This window comes from Lonchura striata, chromosome 1A, assembly GCF_050655825.1.
Source record: "Lonchura striata isolate lonStrDom1 chromosome 1A, ASM5065582v1, whole genome shotgun sequence".
Taxonomy (NCBI): Eukaryota; Metazoa; Chordata; class Aves; order Passeriformes; family Estrildidae; genus Lonchura; species Lonchura striata.
Window position 1 is genome coordinate 11,566,641 of NC_140741.1, and position 25,953 is coordinate 11,592,593.

Sequence of the window (25,953 nt, forward strand, 5' to 3'; positions counted from 1 at the left end):
TAACTCCTGCACCCATTTAGATCATTTTCCCCGGAAACCCTACATTAGGGGGTCAAGCAAACTCATGTTCAAGTACTCAAGATGCACAGATCATCCTCCATCCCCTCCCTCTTCCAAGCAGGAGTGTCAGAGTGATGATGGAGCTTAAGGGCTTATTGATTTTACTCCTATAAATCAGGTCAGCTGGAATCATAACAGGGGCTTGTCTTTGGCAAGAGCCTCTTTGTCAGACTCAGCAAATTCACTGACAAGCATTGTAATTCAAATCTTTTATCCAAAAGTATATATCCACAATCACAACAGGATAAAGGCTATCCACTTGTAAAAACAAGCTCCCCTCCCAACCCCAAAATATTTGTGACTGCATCAGTATTAAGAGCTCCAATTTCAATCCAATGATGAACTGTGTCACACCAAAACCTTAAAACACACATGAAGTTCAGTCATTATATTAAATCATCTTTATTTACCCACAGGTAAGTGAAATCAGGAAACAATTTTTTTTTTTTTTGGGAATGGAAGTGGGTGGTGTCAGTTTATCAATTCACTCCCTGCTTTTTACAACCCCAGTTTAGAGGTTTTAAAAATATATTGCCAACTGGTTTCTTTGCTACCGGTTAAATGCCTTGCATTACAGAATTTAAAAGTTATAATTTGCAGATGTTCTTGGAGGAAAACAAGATTTTAAATCAAGTGCAAGAAGTAAGCCCTGATAATACTCTGAATCATAAATCCTGCCTTCCCCACAGTTAATTAGAAGTTAATTAAATCCTAAGCCATAACAAGCATTCACCTTAACTACCACAAAGACTCTAAATTTGTTCAGAAATTTCTACTGTATCTTACTAACGTGCCAAAACTCAGTTGTAATGAAGAATTAGGAGATACCTTTTCCTATTCCTTAGCTGGTTAAAGAAGGAAATACATGCACAGCACCAAAACTAACATGACAACACCTAACTTACCCTGTTTAGCAATTTGTCTTGAAACCAAGTCCTGTAAATATCTTTCAGCATTGTCTTAAATAATTCTCTTTTGCAAGACTACTCAAGCTCCCTCTAAAATATGAGACACACAAAATAACCCAGGTTTTAAACCAAAATTGGTCTAAAAGAACATAATGAAAAATGACTGAGAAGTGATGAAAAACTGTTGCTATATTTAGAATAGTTAGCTAATTTGAAGTGAGAGGGGGAAAAAAATTCTGGCCATTTTTCCACCCAGCCCAGCATTCCTGATAAAAAGCAATTCTTCTCCAGTAAAGAAATTAATACACATATTATTTCACTGAAGCGAAGCACGGCAGAGCCATTTCAAACAGATACCATTATCAGAGAAGAGAGCCAAGTGTAAAGCTGAGTTTTATCTGAGATATCTAAAGGCATCAGAAAGGAAAAGAGATGAATATCAACTCACCAAAAGCAGCAAGGCTTGTCTCACATCTCTACTTGCCAGTTCCAAGAGGAATCATATGTGCACTGATAGAAGGATGACAAAAGGGCATGCTGTGCTCTCCTCCACCCCACTTGAGTGACAGCTCTTCTCACAGGCAGCCCAGACACACACTGCAAAATCTCAAACAGTGGGGACCTGAGGGAGCATGCTCAGTGCCTAATTTAAAATGGCCTGATGCTTCATCTCAGCAGGAGATGGCCTACTTCCAAACAATTTCAGAACTTTAAGTCAAATCTAAAATCGTTAATTGGAATACGCAAAACTCGGCCACCAAGCAGTGTTGATTCCCCCCCCGCCCCTTTTTTTTTTGTTTTAAATCTGGACTGATGCACAGATAATTATTTGCACTACTTCCCTGAAGGGCATCCTGAGGCTTAAACACTATCATCATGTGCTTCACTGTAATTACATGATGCCACTGCAATAGATGGAAAACCTTTTTCAGGATAGCATATGGTTTGAACACTGAGCAGCACAATTCATAAATCAGACAAAGACAACAGATCTGCTGAATAGTGTCCATACTGATTTAGGAATTGGCCTACCTGCTGATTTCTGAGCAGGTTTTTTAATTATTTATTAATTTATTTAAATTTTTTTAGCATGAGGGAGGCAAGACAAAAGGCTTGAGAACTGTCTAACAAGTGACTGCTTGAGCACAATCTAGCAAAAGATTTATGTTCCAGAGCCATTTACCTCCACTTAAAGTCTCTTTATACATAACGAAACCACTTAACTTCTTAATGGAACAATTTATTTGTATATCAGAAGTCAGGTTATTCATATGCAAAAATCCTGTGAACCAGATATTCAAACCTTTTCCCCTCAGGGGATTAACATCTTTTAATACACCCACAGACAAGTGGAAGAGAAGTCTTCCGTGTTTTGGTTTTCTCTGTCTCACAGTCTTCTTTCCATATTTATTATATATTCATTTTTTTCAAATGAACATAAAGTTTTCCTCCTCTTGTGAGAAGAAAAAAGCTGTGCCCCAGGCACTTCTGGTTTTTTAAAATGCTTTCCTGCTTATCATTCAAGCTGAAAGCAGAGCCAGGCAGGCTACTTCATAAATGCTGTATTTTAAAGGATGCTATAAAAAAGAGCAGCACAGCCCTCCTCCTGTACCACACCTGAGCATAAGAAAAAGATTTGGAATAAACTCTACCATCAAATCCTCTACTTCTAGGATGGTGGATACTGGTGGATACAATGGTTGGTAGAGAAGCAGCACAATATTCTTAAACATTGCTAATATCTACAAGTAACTTAAAAATTGGATTTTCCTATCTATCCAAAAACACTTTGCACACCTGTGCACAGATTTGCTACAAGGATCTGCAATTTTAAACACAGAACTCTGAAGTGCAAGACATTCACTCTGCACTCCAATGCTTTAAAAATCCTCTTTACTAAGGCAATTATTTTAACATTAATCCTTGCCCTTTTCCTTGGAATTCGCACAAAATGAGAGGAAGGATTTCCACTTCAGCGATTCCTTCCAGCCATAAACCCAGAAGTCAAGGTGCACAACAGAGCCGTGGCACAGCTGAACCTGATTTCATAAACACACACAAATATCCCAGTCCATATTCCAGAGACAGACTATAAAAGGTAGTTTATTTATAGTCATGTAACACTAACTGCATTCACTTGATTTTTAAACACATCATACCTTGATAGTTAATTTTCTTACACCAAGACATACAAAAAGAATCCTTGCTGTAGGATATGTTGATATGTCCACACTGCAAAATTCAGATGAATTCTGCAGTCTACCATATCAAGCCATCTTCTTTATAAGAATTTCATTATTTATTTGCCAGGTAGTGGGCACTTTAAAGAAACAAGTACTAAATCACATTTCACATTTTTACCTAAGCTTTTATTCTTTTGTCACCTAACTTCTCATCATTTCCTCTGTTATTGTTCTCTCATTTTCCATGTAGATTCAAACTAGCAAATCAAAATTTTATTTTAAAAAAATGTTTAAATGCTTATTTTTATTTTTAAAATTCGAGGTGCCATGGACATAAGAGCTGCCCCCTGAGTGAGAAATGTTTTCATCCAGGCAGGCTTGCTCTAGCTTCATTCTGAAAACATAAACAAATAAATAAATGTTATTGAAGAAAGATTACTTGTGCAAATCCACAGCCACCTAATCGGTAATTTGCCGTTTCTACACAGAAGATGAGGAAAGGGGAAAAGAAGCTGCTAATAAAACCCATTAAAATTGAAATAAAAACTGTTGTATTGTTTCAAGTTCATTCCCCTTCGCTTCCCAAAACCCCATCCAGCTGAGCACAAATTACGAGAATTTTCTTTGAGCCAAACAACAGTTCACAAGTTCAAAAGGTCTGCTCTGAAGTTAAATTTCTGTGGGTATATTCTCCCCCGAAAGACAAATTTTCATGGGAAGAAAACCAACCCAAAACCCTCTGCACTTCCTGTACAAGCACTCAACTTTACGGAAGCGTAAGGAAATTTTAGGGCAGTTTTGTTTTTTCTGTTGATGAATCTGTTTTGTTGTTTTAATGGCCTACAAATTGTAGCCACAATAATGAAATGCAAGGGGGTTATGAGCAGCACATCAGCACATAAAGCCAAAATAATTTGATTTCACAACTAATGCAGAATAGTTGGAAAGCAGTCTCTTGCTGACCTTGAAAGGGTTCCTGTACGATGACATAAATTTGAGTTTCAAGATCTTGATAAGGAAGTTTTACAGTGAGTGAGTGTAAATTTACCAATTTGCCATCTAATAAACATGTCTTGAAAGAAAAAAATAATTGAATTAATATATAAGTACGGAAATGTAGCCTGTACACAGGACCTCTAAGAAAGTAATTCTTCTAAACATGACAAAGCTGGGATTAAAATCAAACAGCCCTGGAAGCTGAAACATTTTTCTAGAGTTTCTGCACTGATATCCAAACCACAGTATTGCTGCCACACAAAGCACTAAAATCATGCCAGACCACTGTGTCGTAAAGACAGTGAGCCTCAGAGAGTGGAGCAGGAACAAAACTGATTTCAGTAAACTCCCTGCAGATACTTAGAAGCTAAGTTAGAAAATTACTGAAAAATGGTGGTAAATACTTTAAACATCTTTCTTGCCAACAGCTTCACACAGAACCAGCCCTGATCACCAGCTCTGATAGCAGAGCAGCTCATTTTAATAAGATGGGTGTTCAGCAGTATATTTAATTTTCAGTCTCAGTATCAAACTCACCACTCTTTCACAATGAAATATGATTCACTTTTAGGCTTATAACTAGGCTTTACATGGATTCTATTAAGAGCCTTGACTTATGCAATTGACGTTTTTTAACTACACATGATAAATTCTTCAGTAAATTATATGCAGCTGAGTTTCAGGAGACTTTTTGGCATCCTAAGAAGAATTCTACAAGGATGTCTCTTACACACGAGCTCTTTCAGCTCTCCTCTCAGCCCTGGCATGATGACACAAGCAGCCTTCCTGAATTTGGTTACCAGCAGTAATACCTCAAGATGTCTCTCTCAAACACTACATCACAGATATGTAAGAATTCTTCCATTTCTAGACAAAGCTACATTCTCCAGAAATGTGTAGCAATTTAAAGTCTGTTTGCCATTATGTTACTATACCTTATCTATCAGCTGACCTATTCAAGTGGAAAGAACATTTTTCAAACAAAACTAAAAAGGCTATATCTGTGTCTAGAAAACCACAGGGGGAAAATTACATATGCAAAGTTCAAAAGATGAGTAATTTTTTTTCTTATTTATATAGTATCATTTACATTCTTGTTTCTATTTATAGTTTTGACTGTGCTACATTTTTTCAGTGTTTCTGTTGTGTGACGTATATTACCTCTTTTTTTGTTATTTTCTCATTATTTTTGCACCTCACTTGAAAATACTGTCCTGGTTTACAGCTTTTCTTTCCATCCCATGCCACATTTGCCTTCTTTGACTTTCTTTTCTCATAGTTTCCCTGTTAACCCATTTCCTAATGGCTTCAATACTGATAAAAAAATATAGACATTGACTCTCTCATGGGGCAAACAGAACCAAAGGACCCATAAAGTACATGTACATTTAGTACATCAGCTGATATGTGCCTTGGATTTTATTCCTTAAATTATTGCAATCTCCTGATAAGTCTGATTCTTTATAGTCTTTCACTCTTCAAATACCTGCAATTAAATTGACCTGTCTATTGAATTGAGCACTCCCATTTCTGTTGTAATTTCATTTCTAAATATAGGTTTGTATTCAAGATACAACACTTTGTGCTCATGTTCTTGAAGAAGTAAAATGGAAAAATAAGGTTTATATCTGCTGTTCACAGCTTATAAAAGCAAGTTGCCTGTTGGTCTTTAATATATGACCATAATGATTCATCTGGAAAATTGTATCAGACAATGTGCCAGAATATATAAAACTGCCACTGCTGCCCACACTGTTAGTGTTGGTTTCCCAGTTTAAATATATATATTTATATTATAGGGTGTCTGAGACTAAGACCAGGTCTGAACCGAGCACCTTTCAATAAATTCAAGCTACACATCTGCCTATCCCAAAGACAAGCTCTAACTACCCAGCCAACCCTCTGCCTATCCTCAGAGTAGCAACAATTCCCCTTCACATACTATTCTCTTAATACATTTACTTGTCTTTTAAAAATAATCATCTAAAGTGACAAAAAATAGTCATTAGATTAAGAAACACATTCAATATGGGCAAGAGAACAACAGTCCCTGACAAAGGAACTGCACTTGCTAAGGTAAAATTGTTGCTGTTTCAAAAATTCAGCCTGTTAGTGACATTCCTTTTTATTTGCTGTTGATTTCCAGAAGTTTTGTTAAAAGGAATCTAGTAAATGATTCCATATATGAATGAGTTTACTTCTGCTGCAAGACTGAGAACCTCAGGAATCCAATCTGAATCCTTCTTCTTAATGCCCAATGCAATGTATTTTTTTACAAAATGTTGCAATTGCAAGAATTGTACAAGTCAAAGAACATGTTTTAGTGAAACATCGCCACTGACCTGGGCAGCTGAGAACAAAGCCTTCCACTCTCTCTGGCAGCAATCAAAGCAGCATAAAATATTTTCTAGTTTTTGATGCAACACAGAAGTGAAACAACACTTCAAATCAGGTTTCAGAAGAAAAAAAATCTCAGAGTTTCAACCCATCAAATACAAGTTTCTGCATAAGAAACATTGAAGCTCAGCAGCTCTTTTGTGCTGCAAGACCTACACACATTTTCAAATCCTTATTCAATAACTGTCAGAAACCACAAATCCCTTTTATTAACTGATAAAGCCAGAGTTAAAACTGCTGCAATCCCATCTGGAAAAGATCTCAGTTCTCCTCTCAAAGTAACTTTCCAGTCAGCCAAAGCTCTTTGCAACATTCTTAAACTCATTCTGAATTGCAGCTACATATGTGCTCATTAAGCAGCTTCTTTCTATTAATGGCAGGAACTGCAGTAAAAATAACCTTTTGTAGAGTTACCAGTTTATAAAAACAAATATAATGAATTTAAAATTAACTACTTAGAAGAACATGCTATTCTGACAACTTGCTGACTGTGTAGCCAGAGCAGAATTACAACCATGAACCAATCTGAACAAACACAAGATATCTGCCTCATCTACCAAGTCTCTAAATATGCAAAAATGGAGTTGATTAAATGCTTGCAGTGAAAGAGTGGAAGAAAAACTCTTCTGCATTAGAGAAAATGTGATGTACTGCAAGGGAAATGTGAACACTCAAAATTAAAGCAAAATACAGATTAGCATCAGTAGGTAGCAAAGTAAGAGAAGTTTACTGAAACAGAAAATCTGTTTTTTCTGAAAGTACCCTATAAGGTCACACATTAAAGCTCCTGAAAGAAATCAAGGTGCCAGAGGTCAAGAGATAGCAATGGATTCACAACAGTGAAAGGACACAAATTAATAAACCTGCAGGGACTTGAGCTCACAAACTCTTCACCCTGATTTCAAAGAGGGGGTGAATACAGAAATTAACTTTACCACTATCCCCAGGACCACAAGTACCATTCAGAAGAAGGATCACAGAGGACTTAGACAGGATTAGGAACACAGGCAGTAAAATAGCAAATGACATTTAATAGTGGCAGTGTAACATGGTACAAATGGAAAAAAAAAACTCTGTACTTTACACAAGAGCATGCAGTGACAGGACAAGAGGGAATGGCTGTCAACTGGAAGAGTGTCGAGTTGCATACAATATTGGAAATAATTCTTTACTATAGGGTGGTGAGACACTGAACAAGTTAGCCAAGAGAAGCTTTGGACATCCCATCCCTGGAAGTTCAAGGGTGGACTAGACAGGGCTTTGAACAACCTGGTCTTGCGTCTCTGCCAAGAGCAATGGCAGGGAGTTTGGAAGCAAGATGATGTTTAAAGCCCCTTCCAACCCAAACCATTCCACAATTCCACAATATTCAGAGGACTTTGAGATGACCATTTCTACCATGGAACAAAACATTAGCATTAAAATAGATACTATTTTCATAGACTGATCATCTCAGAGAACTCACAGCAAGTTTTGTGTGCACCTATGGAACAACACAGAGCTTTGTTCAGCTTTTGAAACAACTCATGGAGAGCTGGTGTGGGGTCAGGGATGAACACAGAAACCCACCAGGTGCAGTTAAATGCAAATACAGGAGCTCTGACTCTAGAAGTCACTGAACCACAGACAGCTGGTGGCCAGGAATTCTTGTGCAGGTTCTCCAAAAAACCTCTGAAACAAATCCTCACCTCTAGCAATCTCTGTTTCTGGTAAATGCAGCAAACCAATGTGAATGCAGTTTTCAAGAAACTGTGAGGACAGCACATGTCCAACTGCTGCAGATAATTCCTCCTACATTTGGCTCCTTTTCTCACCTAAAGTGAAGCCCAGTAAGAATGATGATATAGCATCTAATTTATTAGAAACTAGGGTTTTGTCTTTTTAAACTTAAAACTAACTTCTAACAGTTTTTTCTATTTCTTTGGCTTCTTCACCTTTTCAACAAGGCAGGGCATGATCCACCCACTTGTGGCACAGAGTTAACTTGCACTTCAAATTACATAAGCTTGCCAAATAAGAACATCTCCCTCCAGCAGGCCAGAGCTTTCCCCACTCTTCCCTGTTTCCCTGGGAATTGATGCAGCATGGATTGTGGAAGGGAGAGTGGAGCAATTCTCAAGCCACAGACACTGAAAGATTATGAAACCAGTGAACAGGATAATTAAACTCTGAACGATCCACAGCTAATTTGCAGTTGAACTTCCCTACACAACACAGGTCTGTAATTATAAATTTCCATCAGATGCTTGAGACTAGTCCTTGTCAGGGGCTTTTCACAGACAGATGACTGAAATAGGGATATTATTTATTATACTCAGACAACAAAATTCACCAGCCGGGGTGTAGCTGTTTAATTTTGCTGTCAGCTGAATCACTGGATCCAGCAGAGTGGATTAGCCCCTAATAGCACAGGCTTTCCTTCTGTCCAAGCTGCCACCAGCTCAGCATTGCCCTCCCCAAGAAGCCCACGTCAGACACCAACCTCCTAAAGCTGCTGCAAGCAAATCTAATCACAGTGACAGTTCAAATCAAACCAGCACAGATGAAAATCATCATATTCTAGCTTTCCCTTCTGTTAAAATAGCTTTAACTGATATAATGACTTTATACTATTTTCAATAGGAAAAAGCCTACATACATCAATAAAACTAGAGGGAGCAACACTTGAAATGCTTTTTTAATTGACTTTTGTTGTCAGGACAACAGCCCAGGGATAAAGTTTCATTAGCACTCCAATATTTTATGTCCTTCAAAAAGTACACAATTTATTCTCAGGATACTATTCAAGCATGATTCACAGGAAATAAACTAAAAACAAAACCACAGGAAAATCTACAGTTCAGTTGGATTTACATGACTAATGCAAGTCTCTCCAGTTTTGAATCCTCCAGTCCAAATTCTTTTAAGGTAGTATACACCAAGAATATTTTGCAAGGTGATTCTATTTTCTTAGAATACCCATTTTTACAATTACTAAAACTGACATGCAGTCATGTGTATTTACAGTACCTTTAAGAACAGAAAAGTAAATACTGGAGCTTTGACTTCCAATAAATAAAAGAATCATTAATATCCAAATAACTTAAAAAAAGAAAAATCATGGGAAATTTGAGAGATAAAGTGCATGGTATATTAAATGCTGAAACCAAACTACAAAAGCCCAGTTATTCCAAAAAGAAAAGAAAAAAATTAATGAGCAAGATAGCTAAAATGTGTACCTTCAGTGCAAGCCAGAGGCAATTCATTCACAGCTTCATTTTTTCTTTCAAGCAGCCTCTGATGGGTTTTTCTTAAGGCTAAGCTATTACTTAGAAATATACACATACAAACTAAAATACAGTCACAAAGCAGCATTGAAAGTGAAAATTAAAAATGTTTTGACATCTTACTTGAAAACCAGAAAAATAAAAGAAACATCAAATGCTTTATTCTACACTGATTATTACATGAGAATGTGATTACTTTTATCCTCTGCTGTGGAGATGAGAAGAACAAATATAAATTTGCTTGTGTTTCGAAACTGCTGCTGATTCTGCACCTTTTAAGCCATTTGTGACCCAAGATTTCAAAGCAAACCACTTAAAACTCACAAAAAAAAAAAACCCTAAACAATTGCATAAATTCAAACAAAATAAGAGAAGATGACAAACTGGTTTTCGTCTTAACTGAAAATGAAGAAAATTATATAAAAACAGTGAACTGCTTTCTGTAACACAGTCTGAGAAACAGAAGCCTTTAGAGTGCAAGTTCAGGCACACCACTTGTGTGCAAACAGCATAAATGGACAAAATGTGTAAATGTGTTTGTTCCAACTTGTTTACAAGTTTCTCTGCCCAACAGCAGGGAAACAACAGTCTACTAAAGTGCATTATACACAAAAAGTTGGCAAGGTGCAGTTTTTACAGACAATAATTTTCTAGACAAAAGTCACCATGTTTGTTTGTCCTACAGAAATGCACAGAGCAAACCCTGCTGGACCATCTTTCTGTCACGTGTAGCTACAAAATTCTCAGGAAACCATCTCCACACAAACAAAAGTTTAATCTTTTTAGCACGTGAATACCTCCATCTAAAAAAACTCTGCTGCTCTAAGTGCTTTTAAACAATTTATGTAGAGCTACAGATCCCCATGCAATATCCTATGCTGCACTTCAAACATATCACATTATATCTGAAAACCCTTGAAACAATAATCTAATTTACTCTGTATATAAACATGTAGTATTTCAGAATAATTATGAAAGAGCATTAATTATGGATTAATGGTCTTTCTTGGTAAATCCTTAGCTGCTAAGACTGTAATGCTGAGATATTATAGTATTACCAGAATGAATCATTGTGCTCTCAATTGCAGAGCCATGCCAGCAGAGTTGAAATAGGTTGGCAGCATCCTGCCACTGGAGGAAAAACAAGAATTTATTTCCTTAGCAAAGGGTGTCTTACAGCTGTTGACATCTGCCAAATCTTGTATTTGCAAGGGCTAATGACAAAGCACCATGAATTAACCCCCAACTATTAATTGAGGATTAACAATTGAGTATTAATGGATTTTTATTTGTCAATCTACACCAGGGCAGCTCCTGAGGCACAAACTTGCAGCTTCCAGCTCCAAGGAACTCACACCACAGCCCATCAGGACGTGCTGGGATTGTACAGCAGGGCTTGAAGATTCATTGACATCTTTCCCCTATTTTGAGTAATTCATTAACATGTGTACAAGCAAGCAAACAAAACACAAGGACTCCAAACTCAAACACTCCCCACTAAAGAAAACCCAGGGTCTGAAACTCAGTAATTTGTTCAGAACTGGAAAATCAAGAGCATACAGGGGTATTTTGACTCTTTAGTGTTACATTGTGGCATAGTACTCTTATCCCTTTCTTTTTAATCTCTCTAGGTAAACGGTTTCAGATTTTTGTGTGCTTGAGAAATGACTTGTGCAAGTTGACTGACAGGCATTTGAATTTCCCATTGAGTGTGAAGACAGAAGTTACCTTTTACGATTATCACATTTATCCCTTCTGGATATGATTTTTAAACCCTCCATTTTTATTTTAAAGACAATATCTAGCATTTCTTCTCTTTTAAACTTTGGTTAAAGATACTCACACATGAAGTGTCAGCATTTACACTTGTCTGTAATATGCATTTTCTCCAAAGCTTTTGATTTTATTAACTCAAAAGCAGCATTAGCCCTCAAAGACTTCATCCAAGTTTCAAAGTATGGAAGCAGCTTTAGAAAGAGGAGTTGACTACTACCCTGGTATCCTCTCACAGCAGCTTTCTGCTTTTGAACTATGTACATAACATTTATGCCTGTTTTTGGATAAGCACAGGTTAGTGTGGCAACAGGTCCATTCCAAAAATCATTCCCAAACTCCTCTTCACTTTTGAAACCATTAATAAATTCTACTTAGATGTAAACTTCCTTCCCCAGAATTCTTACCAGTATCCCAGAAGAACCCATATTTCAGTGATTCAGACATGCATAACCTAAACAGTTGGAAAAGCAGGTTTTATTCATCATAGTAAGGACAATGTAATTATTAATTGTATGAAGTACATCTGAGAATAATTACACATAAACTAGACCTCTTTGGCATTGCAGTATTTGGCATGGTTTTTGCAACCTCAAGTCACTTCACCTGGAAAATCTTATTCTTGTGCCAAGGAGTCAAATATATCCTGCATTAATATTTTAATGTGGAACACACATAGCTTATTCACAGAAGCATGTAAAAGAAGTAACTTGATCTGCAGTGTAACCTACTATACAAATGCAACTGAAAAAAAATTAATAATACCCTACTAAATAAAAACTAAATACCATCCAAATATTTAGCTTGTCCTGAAAAAAAGAAGCTCATAATGTAAGAGAGTCTATATTTATCAAAATGAACCTCAAATATTCTTTCTGGCTTGAACAACAAGAGCAGGAAGGTTGCCACAGAAATGGGTCTTACCCTAGGCAAAAAAGGTAAATTTCTTCAGAATAAAAAAAACCCAAACCCCCCAAGATGTCTCACACTTGTTTGTTTGTTTTAGATTTCAACTCAAGTTTCAAAGCTGCTGAGAAAGGACTGCTGTGGTTTATCCCCCTAAATAATTTACATTATTTTTTTATAAAAAGAACAGAATTTGCTTTAAGAGCGTGGCAAATAAAAAGAATAAGTTTCCTAGAGAAAAATACTTCTTTTTTTCCTCTGGGCTATCTACTCAGGGTTGAGACAGAAATGAGAGAGAAGGAAAGAGAGCAAGAATGGATTAAACAGCCACAAATTTCTGATCCAAGCAATAACAGAATTACTCTACCTTTGAAATTTTTTATCATTACAGAAGTCACTCCTTCTGAATGAATGAATGATTTGTTTTAATCACACTGATATACTTGTAACCCACCCGTACTTGTGCCTTCAAGACACATGAGGATTTGGTCAGTTCCAGCAGATTTACAGCCCAAAATGCAGCAAGTTAGAGACGTCATTAGAAAAGTGCCATATTAACATTCACAGCACAGGTATCATGAAGTTCTTTCATAAACACTAATGTTTTTACCAGTGAGTGAGTTACATATTCTTTAGGAGATTCTCCATCTATACTCTGATGATCTTTAAGTGTCTGATATGATTGACAAAAAATAGCCAAATGTTTTTTGTTAACAGGAAGGACACTATAAACAGATTTTAACTGCATTTTCAATATGTTCCTTGAATTGGTTTGGACACAAAAGTCAACACTTCCATAATGCAATGAACTATTTCCATTCCCTCCCCTACATTCAATCATTTCAAGGACATAAAAAGCAACATTTAAAAATATTTTGACACTTCCTTCCCCTTTAGATATATATAAACATACTGGTTGAAAGCACAGTTACCCAATGAAGCCAAGCAAACTCTTTTTTTTTTTTTTTCCCCACAAAAAGGATGGAAACACCAAATATTACAATTCTCTTTACCCTTGACATACCTACTTTTCCCACACCATCCTCATTTGTGTCCTGTTACATTTTATTTCACATTCTACCCCAACACTGCTATTTTGTCCTCTTAGTCCACTTCTAAGCTTGTGCCAAAGTAAAATGTTAGACCTGACATCAACTGTGTTCTTGTAGCAAGTTTGCAAAGAGGAAGGAATACTGAGAGCTTGAAAGAAAACCTGAAAATACCACCTGCTTTAAACAGCCTGAATAATCTCTGCTATTAAAGCAAGGCAATATTAATGACAGATTTCTTTCTAGAATAATCCTAGTCTTCATGTTCAAATTCAATTTAATGAATCTTTAATGCATGCTATTTATGTACACTGTATTTATAGTTGGTGCATACTGCATCCAGTATTTAGACTTGTGCAACAGAGAAGCATCACTTTTTACTCAGAGGCTGAGCCACTCAATCTCCTCTGAGAAATTCCACACAACCAGAAAAAATAAAAAGAAAATACAATCCTGAACCAAGGTGCCCAGCATTAAGCCATGTCCCAAAAGGTTCTGTGCCCCTGGCAGTGTTTGCTCCAAGCCTGGGAGAAAGCTGACAAAAATCCCCCTCCCTCTTCCCTCTTGGCTTTAACATGTTTGTCCACATATCAAGCAAATCCTGCTCCTCCTGGGATGGGCAGGAGAACAAGCAGTAAATGCTGCCATCTACCAGAAATTCAGGAATTTTCTATTTCAGCTGGCGATAAGTAAGCAGGGAGCTGGGGGAAAGGCAGGGGAGCTGCTGGGTAAACATAGGAGCCAGCTCTTATCCAGTCATAATCTTTAAAACATAAAAACCACTAAATAAAATCCACAAAGAAAAAGACGTTTCAAAAAGTGTAACCTGGTCCAAGTATGGAAAGCAAAAATGTAAAGCCACAATTCAGCAGGCCAAGAAAAATTGCCTCTGGCATATGGCACAAAAATCCAACAGAGGCTTGCTCCAAATAGAAAAAATTCACTTAGAATCTTAAGAAGGGGTTTGATCTGAACAGGCAGAAAGAGCACTCAAGACAGGCAAAACCACAGTAAAACAGCCAGCCACATTTTTCTCATTGGAGAAACCAAGTTCCCCTTAGAAGCACTGAAGCGTTTCTTTATAGGCAAGAGAGTTATAAAGTGTCCCAAAGCAAACCCACAACAGAAGTTTTATTTTAGAGAACTGGTAAGTGAACTGCACTAAAGCCACCTGGTTAAATCAGTATTTATTTAATTATTCTACGGAAATAAGGAAAAAAATTAGTACTATGTCATAATGGCTGCACTTCACATATAAGCTGACATTTTTATCAGAAGAATGTGGTGATCCTGTCTGCTTTTCACTTCTCCACTTCTTTTCCAAATTCAGCCTCTGTACTGGGTGGTTATCAGGTATTAAGAACAACACCATTATCAGGTATTCAGAGAGGAACATAATTAATAGAAATTTTAATACAGTGTATACTGTGAAAAAATTGGTATCACCTCTGTAGAAGAAAGCCTCGCCTTGCACATTTATTGTAATGGAACCATATTAATCAGAGACACATGGTTATCTGTAAAAATGTGATTTTTTTTTTTTTAAGTCTTTCATTCAGATCTCTTAAAGAAGCCTCATAGTAATGAAACAAAACCCAAGCCCTGTGTATGTATGGGTAGGAATATGCAGAATATGAGAACCCATTATACTCAAGATATTCATAAGCTCTCTGAAAAAGTAAGTGAACTGCATAGGAATAACTTGCACTTGATAGAAAATTATTCAGGACAGGGAAATTTGATTGAAGAGGGCTGCTGAGAAAACCCACAATAGCTTGTGCCTGAGATACAAGATAGCAGCTGAAAGGGGATGCATTAATTGAAAAGGATTCTTACAGGAAAGAGAAGTGCAGCCAAAGATCAGGCTGGATGAGGTGCTGCCTCTCAGAAAAGGGCTGGAGACCTACACTGTGGTTTCAAAAAGCATCAGCCCAGAGGCAGGAAAAAAAATCAAAAAAAGCTGGAACAGCAGCCAGCTGTGTCCCCACAGAATTCCAGGGGCCACAGAGATCCAGCCCTGTGCCCCTACTCCAGCTGTGTGCTCCTTCAGGGACAGTGTGGGAATCTGAGGTATTGATGATTCTGAGATTGTAAAAGTTTCTGTCTCTGAGCCCCATTGCCAAAGCAGAAGCCACAATTGGTCTGTGCTGTTTTCAGGGTTGTTTATTCTGTTTATCTCTAACATATTCTGCTGCCCTGCCGCAGCTCTGTCCTGCAGGGCAGCGTGTGGGGCTCTGCCCTCAGTGGGATGTTACAAACATTAAATACCAGAAACTCCCTGGGCTGGATTTACAATAACGTGCCAATATCTGTCACCTACGTCCCAGCCTGAACCAACAGAAAAATGCCAACACCACAGTGACACATGGAGGGCATGAAGAAGGAGAAAAAGGACAAGACACACCCAATTTCCTCCATCTTGTCCCCTTTGGACCCCTAATCTAAAATTCTAAAATTTTACTTTTGCATCCATGCCACACTTAATTATTACTTATTTCAAACACTCAGAGCTGGTAATTCATCCTGTAAGATTGAAAACTCTTTTCCATGGACAGAGATCGCAGACAGTGTCTCTGGGGGCTCTGTCCAGGGGGGGTCCTGACCCTCTGCCAGGGTCCCAGGGCAGCCAGAGGGAAGCCCTGGATTCCCACAGGACAGTAGGGAACAAGGACAGTCTCAAAGAGCCCAGGTTTAACTGGACTCAAGCTCAGAGAATGGGGAGGTGGAACACTGGAAGAATGGTGCAGACAAAGCAGAGAGCCCAAAGTGGAGCAAACCTGGGAATTACATTGGAAATTCCTCCTGCACAGGAAGCATTCATCATGTGTTGAGTGGAAGGAGTGGTAATGGGAGTAGTGGATTCACTGAAAAGTAAGTTTGGTTCATCAAAAGAAACAAATGGAACAAATTCTTTCTCTCCCATCACAAAGTATTCTAGAGAGGAAAAAAAACCCCACATGCATATGGCAGAATAAGAGTACAAAAATACCACAACATGCTTTGGGGTGCAGCATTTAGCTATACCCACACACCCAACAGATTCCCTATTTTTATATATTCTTTCCTAAAGGTCTTACCATTCATCACACACGGGTGTCTTTGGTCTGTCTGCCTAGTACAACCATTTTGAGGTTATCCTCAAGATGACCATTGATTAAAACAAAAAACAAAAGCAACCCTCCACTTACTAGACAATTTAAACTGAACTATAAAATCCAACCACTTGGACAAAATGTCCTAAAGGCAGCCTTAGTGTTTGTTTTGTTTGGTTTTTTTTTGGCATAGGAACATGGGTATTGGTGTAATAATAAAATAAAACACTTAAGATTACAATAAAATCCTACTCTGAATATGCACTTAGGGAATGGACTAGAGTTGTTCTGAAACTAGTATATAATACTTTATGAGAACAAACTGATGCTTGTGGGGCTTTTTTCCCCTCCACTTATTAAAAAATAATATGTTTAATCAATATTAATGTTACAGCATAGAACCTGCACTCCCAGTTAACCAGTTTATTAATAAATTTTAGAAAATATTATTTCCAAAAAGAATATTTTCACACCCCATCCCAAATTCAATTATTAATGGTACTTCAGGCATCAAACCAAATTCCAAGCCTAACCCTTCTATCCCTACATTATACCACAGCAAGGTTAACATTATAACTCAGGTGAACTGACTTCACCTTCCTCCAAGATTTTTGCCAGCAATCTCAGAAAGCAACTTCTGAGTGCTAAAGCAGTACAAAACGAATTTTTTATTTCCCAGGCAGCCTATTCAGCCATTGCTATGCATGTATTTTTAAGAAACACAGTATTAACTCCCAAAAGACAAACTTTATTTCCCTGCAGGAGCATTTACTTGCAAAACTTTGGTAACCAGATGAATAAAGGAAAATAAAAAAAATTGGCTCCCCAAAGAAAACAGTTGGTTTAGAACACAAAGTGAGGCAGATTCCTAAAGATGGCAGTAAGGTACATTAGAGTGGTTCCAGCCTTTAATGACCACTGAATAGATACCAAATATCACAGCTGCTCTGAGACCTGATACCACTGCAAACACACACAGGCTAGCAGCTGCCTCACAGGTTTAACTTAGAAAATCCCCTTTTTGGCCCAGAAACCAAGCGGTGTTTTGATTTGTGCACTACACATGATACAGGAAAACTTAGTCAAGGATTAGTACCTTATCAGCCATATAAGCATAGAATAAAACCTCTTACTTCAAACAGATTTGCATTCAGAGGGGAAAACCAGACCAAAAATGCAGACAATATGCAAGACAACGTACCTGATTAATTACTACTGGAAAGCTAACAAATCCATCCTGAAAGTAATATACATTTGTAAAGTCTTTCAGAATGCAGAGTGCATCATCAAAAAAAAAAAAAAAAAAAAAAAAAAAAAAAAAAAAAAAATCCCAAGATCAAACGAACACCAATTCAAAAACAAATGTGAAAGTTTAACACATGCCCAAAGACACATCATAATTTCAGAAAAAAAACAAAAAAAATCTTCATGCACAGCACATTTTTAGCCAATAAATCTAGGCTATAGCTAGATGTTTGAATGCTTTCATCGCATATTTAATAAGCAAAACAACCATTTGAATGTGTGTTAACACCATGACTATAAACACAAACAGCAATTGTCCTCTGTCCCACCAAGGCTTTTGAAACTATCAGGAACATTCTTCCCTTTACACTGCTTTTTTCCCAGCTCCAGCTTTGGAGCACTAGTATTTGTCCCAACTACCAGACACAGAAAACCCAATTACTCTCACTTTGCTGTAGCTGTTACGTGTATTTCTGGAGGTCCATTGCCTTCCAGCTTCTTCCTCTGTAGGCTACATAATCTCTCTTTACAGGCTGTGTTTCCCTGTTTATGGTTATCTCAATCTGCACTGGCTGGATGTGATTTCACCAGAAGAATGATTAAACACAGTGAACCCATGAATTTACAACCCTTTCACTATTTTCTACAGTACATCTGATGTGACTGTTAAAGAAAGTGGAAATGTGCATATTCTGAAATCCACTAGTGCCTTTAACAGGGGTCTCATTCACCCTAATCAGGTTTCCACTCTAACAAGCAGAACTGGGGACACCTGGATTCCCCAATCCACAATTCCCAGCATGGATGAAATCACCAGCACTGCTCATCCTCAACAGGCACACTTCCTATCTTCAGTATCAAAATATTTGGGATATTTTTAATTCATTTCTATGGCCGAGGATGCACTTATGCAGCACTCTCACAATAAAACAGAGCAATTGTAGAGCAACCTCTAAGATCCAGTTACCAGTCCTACCCAAGATGACCAAATCCTGGTGTAAGGGAATACAAGAACAAGATTGTCCTCCAGCAAGGACAAAAGAATTAGCAAATTCTTATAATAAAACTACTGCATTGCTGACAGGGAAACCGAGATGCTTTTGTGAGCCAGTTAACTATATATGGCCTTGAAAGTGATCTTGCAACAAGGAAATCTTACTGGTAGAGTATTACAGAGAAATCTTATGTTGATCTTAGAATAACAACACTTTCTTTAAACCAAAGCAAACATGTCACTACAGTCCTTACAACTTGGGAATAAACTTCCCTTTTGTACAGAAAGGCTTACTTTATTCTACAAGCCGCAAAAATCTGCCTCTAGAGTTTCCTTCCAAAGCAACAATCATTGCATCAACATTCAAAACAGTCTCTTCATCTGCACCACTTAATGTCATGGCTCCAATTCTTCCCTTAATGAGGCAAATAGTTTTTTCTGAGGTTCCTTCCTTGCTGTTTTCTGAGAAGGAAGAAACATGAAGCAGTAGCAGAACTGCAGACAAACCACCATGATGCTTGTGGACTGGGAATGGTCCATACCCAAATGGACTTCAAAGTTCAAAAACATTCATTGTATTGAATATCTAATTATATATATTTCTTTATTCATCCTTTTTAACAAGAACTGACATTGATTACAGATTTTAATAGCTAATAATTTCCCCCATATAGCTACTGTCAATCTCAGACCAAGTAACGGCAATGGGCACTAAAACAAATCAAGCTTTTCCAAAATTAAATTGTGGGCATAGCATTTTTGGAAAGGAAAAACAGGGGTACTGATCCAACTTGTGCATTTCACCAATGCAGTATGAAAAAAAAAATATTTTGGAACAAAAAAGATAACAGTTTTCCCATGGAGAGAGTAATAATACAGGACCAATTTACATTAATGACTAAATTATTAATAACATTAAATTGCAATTTCCTTAAATGATGAGCTATTTCCTCTTTACTGCAATATTTTACAGCTTACCTATGTACACTTGCATATTTATGTGTATGCTTCATAATCCCAGAATACAGGGCAAAATTAGACATGGAAATCTTCAGTGCCAACCCCTGGAGAACTCGAGAGAAATCTCTGTTGCCAAAAGCACTTCAGAGAGGACTGGCTTTAATGGGACTTGAATATCAGTTTGCTGGATATCAGCTTCTACAGTAACCAAGGTTGACCAGAGAAGTCAACTTCCAGGATGCTCCTAAGAATGACAGAGGAGCAGCTTCAGCAAGGAAGCAGACTAAAAAATCTTCCAAAACGACAACAGTATGGCCTTACCGGAGTTTAAGCAATCCATTGTATCTGAAAGCTTTTGTGCCCTTCTCCTGCCCAGCATGCCAGGCAGGGATGGCAAGAGAAGAATAAAATGAGTACAAAAGGAGAAGAATGGGTTATGTGCCAGACTACACCAGTGGCAAACCCGGCCGTGCCACTAATTCCAAGTTGAGGCACCAAATCTCTAAATAAAAATGCACAGGGTCTCAGAGGAGGAAATCAAGTATGAATAAATGATCCAGTTTTTACAAAGAAATAAGCTGGAGGTAACTTGGAAGACCTCCAGCAAGTCATAGAAGCAGTTCAAAGGATTACCAAAGACAATTCACTCAATGCCAGTCCTTCCTCTCAACTGGAACAAAAATCAAGCTCACAAACTACCAATTAGTTCAGACTGCATTAGACTGTCAGAACACTTTGGGGCTACGCTAGCCAAACAAGCCAATTATTTCATTCTTCAAAGACTTTTCCAAGATTTAGAGACTTCCTTGTCCACATTTCCCCTACCAATACTCCAGCAGATATGAAATACTTATTATATATATCCTGTAAGAGTCACCTTAACAAAATAACATGTATTCCCATTTCCATTCTGGTTTTCTCCACTTTCTCTTCTTATATGGTGAATTCTCATTTTCATTGCACATCTCTACAACTGCTTTAACTTCTCCAAGTTAGGGCATCCTTTTTTTTTGTGTCAGACAGACTCTTGCATTAATTTGCCTCTTCTTATTTCACTTCCTTTCAGAGAAGGTTCAGTCCTCTTGATACTACCCTAATATTAAAAATTAAGAATCCAAACAACCTCTACAGGTTCCTTGCAAAGGAAATAAAGGTTAGAATTAAACTTTTCATTTTAAAGCATCTTCCTTGGAGTACATCCAGAACTGCCTCTCGTTTCACATAGATCAAGACTATTACTCCTCACACACTTCGTAAGAGATTATGATTACAACTGACTTGAGAAATGAAACTCCTTTCATAAACATCAACCCCCACCCCTTTTTCCTGACACTATGGGGGGACCTCAAAACCACAGAAACAACAAACAGAAATCAGCCTAAGTCACTTACAAGATCTTACTTCACATGAAACAAATCCAAGGTGACAGACTAAAGGCACTGGTAGCAACTTCCTCAAGGCATCTTTTTATTTCAGAAGCCAGTTTGAACACTTAGGAAATGTGGAAAGAGACTTTTGTCTACACAAAGTTACACAAGACGACCACAGGGATCCAAAGAGCAGATGGAAACCTGGAGGTGATGGTGATTCTGATGCTGATGTGAAGAGATCCCTCACCTCCTGACCCAAAAAGTTCTGAATGTTTTTAAAGCAGCAATACAACCACACGCTGCACTTAACACTGCAAATTGTTTTGGTAAAGAATACCCAATCATGAGGGTGTTGCACTCTCAGCTGTTAGGACAGTGAGATCCACACTTTCCAGCTCACGGGACTTAACATCGTAGCTGACATTTCTTTAGGTATAATCTACTGCTTTCAGGTGGTGTCCATCTGCTGGCAACTCAAAGTCTCACACTTTCAGGTTATATTTCTCATCACTGGTGAGGAAGAACAAGAGACAAACTGAAAAATGCTGATTGTAAGCAGTTCTTTGAGTAACAGCAGCTTTTGGAAGTGTCTGCTATTCAACTAGAGAAGCTACATGAAAGAGATGATTTAATTTACTGTTCTACTGTGCAAGACACAAAGCAGTCCTGTAAAAGCCACGGAAGCATTTAGAATTGAGCAGGACAGAATACACAATTTCAGATTGCTAATGAAGGAGCTCCTAAACGTTCTTATAACTATAAGCTTCACCATAACAGCAGCAGCACAGAAGAGTCTTGTACTCCCTTTCCTAAAATCTGGCACAATAGAGGTAACACACATAGAACTATAAAAATATAGGAATTACCAGTGAGGAACTGCAGAGGGAATTTTGAGGTGAAAGCAGAAGAGATGCAGTGGGAAGAAAGCTTCAAAACCATGTCAAGTTCTATCTTTCTCTCAGGTTTAACCACTTTTGGTGTGTAAGCAAAGTCTTGAAAAACTCAGCCCAGGAACCACTACACCACAATATAAGCGTCAACACAGACATCCCTTTTGAAATAATTTCTGAGCTGCCTGAAGCTACAAGATTAAATCCCTTAGGAATTCTGACTCCAAACACTATCCCATTTACAATAACAACTTCAATGTTGTTGATGTGGAGGTTCCAGCAGGATTTGCTGGCAGGCAAATTACCTCAAACTCATCCCATTGCTCAGCTACGCCCACCATGCTGCTGGCTTACTTAATTGAGCAAAAAGCAACTTAAGTTGTGCTGACTGCTGACAGGCAGAAAGACTAATCTGAAGGCACATTTCAAAAACTGACCTGCTGTTTGAAGTGATGTGATTTATTCCTGACTCTGAAAACCAGGACAGAGCTCCTGAGCTGGTGGAGCATTAGACTGAGCAGCAGAACGTAAACATTCTGGTTCTCATCACAGCCCGCTGCAGGGATGTGACAGGGTCAGAAAGGCATTCTTTACAAGGCAGTTTGCACTACTGCTTTTCTGATTGCTCCCCAACATGGACATATAAAATATGCAAACTTTTATTGCCTCTTTGTGAGAGAAAATTGTGCAAAACCTTGCTGGAATGCACAGAGCTTTCTAGGAAGAGTAAATAACCACACTACTGTCCTGGAGCAGGGAAAAAACTACAACTCAATTTCAGCTTTGCCCATTAGGTAGCTTTGAACAGTCGCAGAACGGTGCTTTGAAAAGGTCATCTTTTAGTGTTAAGAAGATCACTGTCCTGTTATGCCTCAGCCTGAAATAATGGCATTCAAAACACCTATATCCTATATTTAGTTTGCTCTATTTATATTTAGTTTGTTATGTTTTCAGCGACTAATTAAAAAAGATGCTTGTTGCTTACAAGCAAAAAAAAAAAAAAAACCAACCAAAAACCAAAATAATAAAAAAAACCCACACAAGGCAACCTTTTTTTACTCCTAGAAAAACAAGTTATTTTACTTCTCTACTGATGGTTCCCCAAGAATCAGAGTGAACCCTAACTAAAGACTATTAACCTACAAAGTGCAGTGTTTTTTTCTGCAGATTCCTTGAGTTTCTGAGCTATACAGCAGCACTCAAAACACAAATTAACTCTGAACATGGCCATGTTGAGTTAACTGACATGTTTGGTTCACACAGCATTGATCATTTGAATAAACATGATGCAAGTTCTTTAAAGAAGCCAGTGCTGCAATCTGAAGTTTATATTATGTAACTTGTATTAATTGGCTGTTCACTGTACAGGAAGATTCCACCAGCTGTAATCTTTGTGTGACTACAGCAAAGGAGCAGATTTTAACTTTTATTTTTTAAAAATTAAATGTTATGCCTTTAAAATAGGAAGTATTTTATGGAAAAAAAAGAGATGAGAACCAACAACTTCCTGCAGTTATTTCCTGAGACACATTTTACTGTTTTTTTTATATGCAATGAAGCTAAAAAGTCAGAGAGAAATGCTCAGTATTGGAACTCTTTAAATAATTCAATACAAATTCATTTACAGGCAGTTTCTACACTGCCAGTTTGGGATTATTACTACTTATGTATCAAAGTCATGCACCACTTTGGAGGCTTTTGCAAGCCTTTGTTGTTTCCAAGAACAAGACAAAATGATTAGCAACAGATAAAAATAATGAAGAATTCTATCTTGTTAAAAAGTCAAAGGTCTCACTCAAGAAGAACATATGGAAGGTGCTCATTTGAAACAAAGGGAGGCAGGAGAAAGAAAAAGTAAATCCAGCAGCTGGGCTGGGAAGGGAGAGAGCCGTAGTGCAGCTCAGGTCCACATGGGGGACCCAAGCCTAACACTTCAACAGCTCTGGCACTGAAACCAACGAGGTATCACAGCTCTGGAAGTCTTTCCAAAGTGGCACATCCAGAGAAATCATCTTTTAGATGACGGCAGGAGTAGGAATTAAAGGTATGCAAGCAGAGCGGGTGGAAGGGAGGAGAAGGACAGGCATGCGTCAGCCGACCGACACCGAGGGACGGGACAACTGGGGACTGACCCCACATTTGACAAACTCAACTTCACATTCCCTGCCCTGAATTTGAGATTTTACGAAGTCACCTTCACATTTCTGCCTTGAATCTGCTCCTTGATTCAGGAGTTTGATTTGTTCCTTGAATCATGAATTCCTGGACTCATGATCCTCCCTATCTGGGGGGCAGTCTGCACTAACCCACCGATCTTTAGTGTCGTGAAGTTGTGCCACAAAAGCCTCCAAGAGGCCAAAACAACCAGGACCCAAACGTTCCAGAACACTGAGGAATTTTCCTGGCACTTCTTCATGGGTTGTCACATTAGATATTCCAAAATAATTTCTCATTACTTCTCCCCAGAGCCATTTCCTTCTTAAATAGTGACTACTTAAAAGCAAAGACAATACCCCAAAAGCATTTTAATATCAAAGAAAATTACTTTGAGTTAAAACACCATGGCAACTACAAGTTGCTATGCATTTTATCACTTCTTTTGAATTTCCATTTATAACAAACCAGAGTTGTTTAACACCCAAACACACTGACAGCCCAACCCTCCAAACAATGACATTTTCAAGTGTGATTCTCCATTAGTCGACAAACAAAAGAAAAAAGTTAACAAAAGGTGTTTTACAGGCAATACTGAAATAATGAGGGATATGGGGTGACCCTCATAAATTGCTAATTGCTTCAACAACTAGTAACACTCTTGCAAGTCCTTTCATGTGGACATGTGGGGGTCATAGGGAAGTGAATGTGCTCACATGAGGTAAGGAAATGTGAGAAATGCTTACAATGTGAATGGGAAGCCAGAGTAGGATAACTGAGGATATAGAGATGAACACCTGGCAGGAATATCCAAGCTTTAAAAAAGAAAAAATAAAAGTATTCACCATGTGGTTGCAGAATGTCTTTACGTTTCCATTTCCAACTACCTTCCAAGTCCAAACATGTTAAAATCTGCACATGGAATACACCCGAGGATGAAGATCAGAAGTACAAACTAAGGTGCCTTTTTTTTTTTAGAGGGAACAACTTTTCATAAAAATAGTAAATTTCTAAAAGTTATAGAATACATAATGATCAATTTTCCACGTGCTTTAGGCAAGAGATCTCAATGAATTAGCACCTTTCTTGACAAACTCTTCACATTTAAGCAGTTTCAGACCTATACTAATCCCTGTGCAGAAAAAAAAGAAAAAGATAAATTTCCCAAGACAACAATGCCACTTAGATTCAGTTCTTATGATTACATGCTGTAACTATATCTTTAGCAAAACAGATTTTTTTTTAACAGAATTGTTATTTTTAAGCTTTCATATGTTAGCTTTTGATGAGATCAAAATACTGCTCCTATTGTAAGAGTCACTGAATCCAAATGTTTACAGGGAAAACTTAAACACAGAGTAATTGCTAAGCACATTGTACAAGCAAATAGTTGGTAAAAATGCATTCGTTGGGCTATAATGTACAAGTTTCCCTTCTGGATTTATTTCAGGCCAGTTCCTGTATTGAGAAAGTTGAAACCAGAACTAATTAATTTTTGTTACAAGGTTTTTTAAAGCTAAACTACTTAATTAAGAAATTATATTTAAATTATTTTCACTTTTAATTTAACAACTAACTTTTCAAAGTCCACACTGCAGACTTTTTTTTAAACTACAAAATATTACTTAAACTTATGAAAAAAAAAAGAAAAAGAAAGCAAATAAAAATAACTTATTTCTACCTCAAAACTTCTATTTCATTTCATATTTA

General features: G+C 37.6%; 1 protein-coding gene across 15 annotated transcripts in view; it reads right to left on the reverse strand.

Moving 5' to 3' along the window:
* The window catches only part of PLEKHA5 (pleckstrin homology domain containing A5), a 165,810-nt gene that overhangs the window by 104,521 nt on the left and 35,336 nt on the right, over positions 1-25,953 (reverse strand). The window contains exon 1 of one of the 15 annotated variants that reach the window (XM_021535140.4): positions 1,417-12,037. The exons of the other annotated variants lie outside the window; for them this stretch is intronic. The gene's annotated coding sequence lies outside the window, so the exon portion shown is untranslated. Of the gene's footprint in view, positions 1-1,416; positions 12,038-25,953 lie in introns of those variants that run through there. 15 annotated transcript variants of the gene reach the window in all.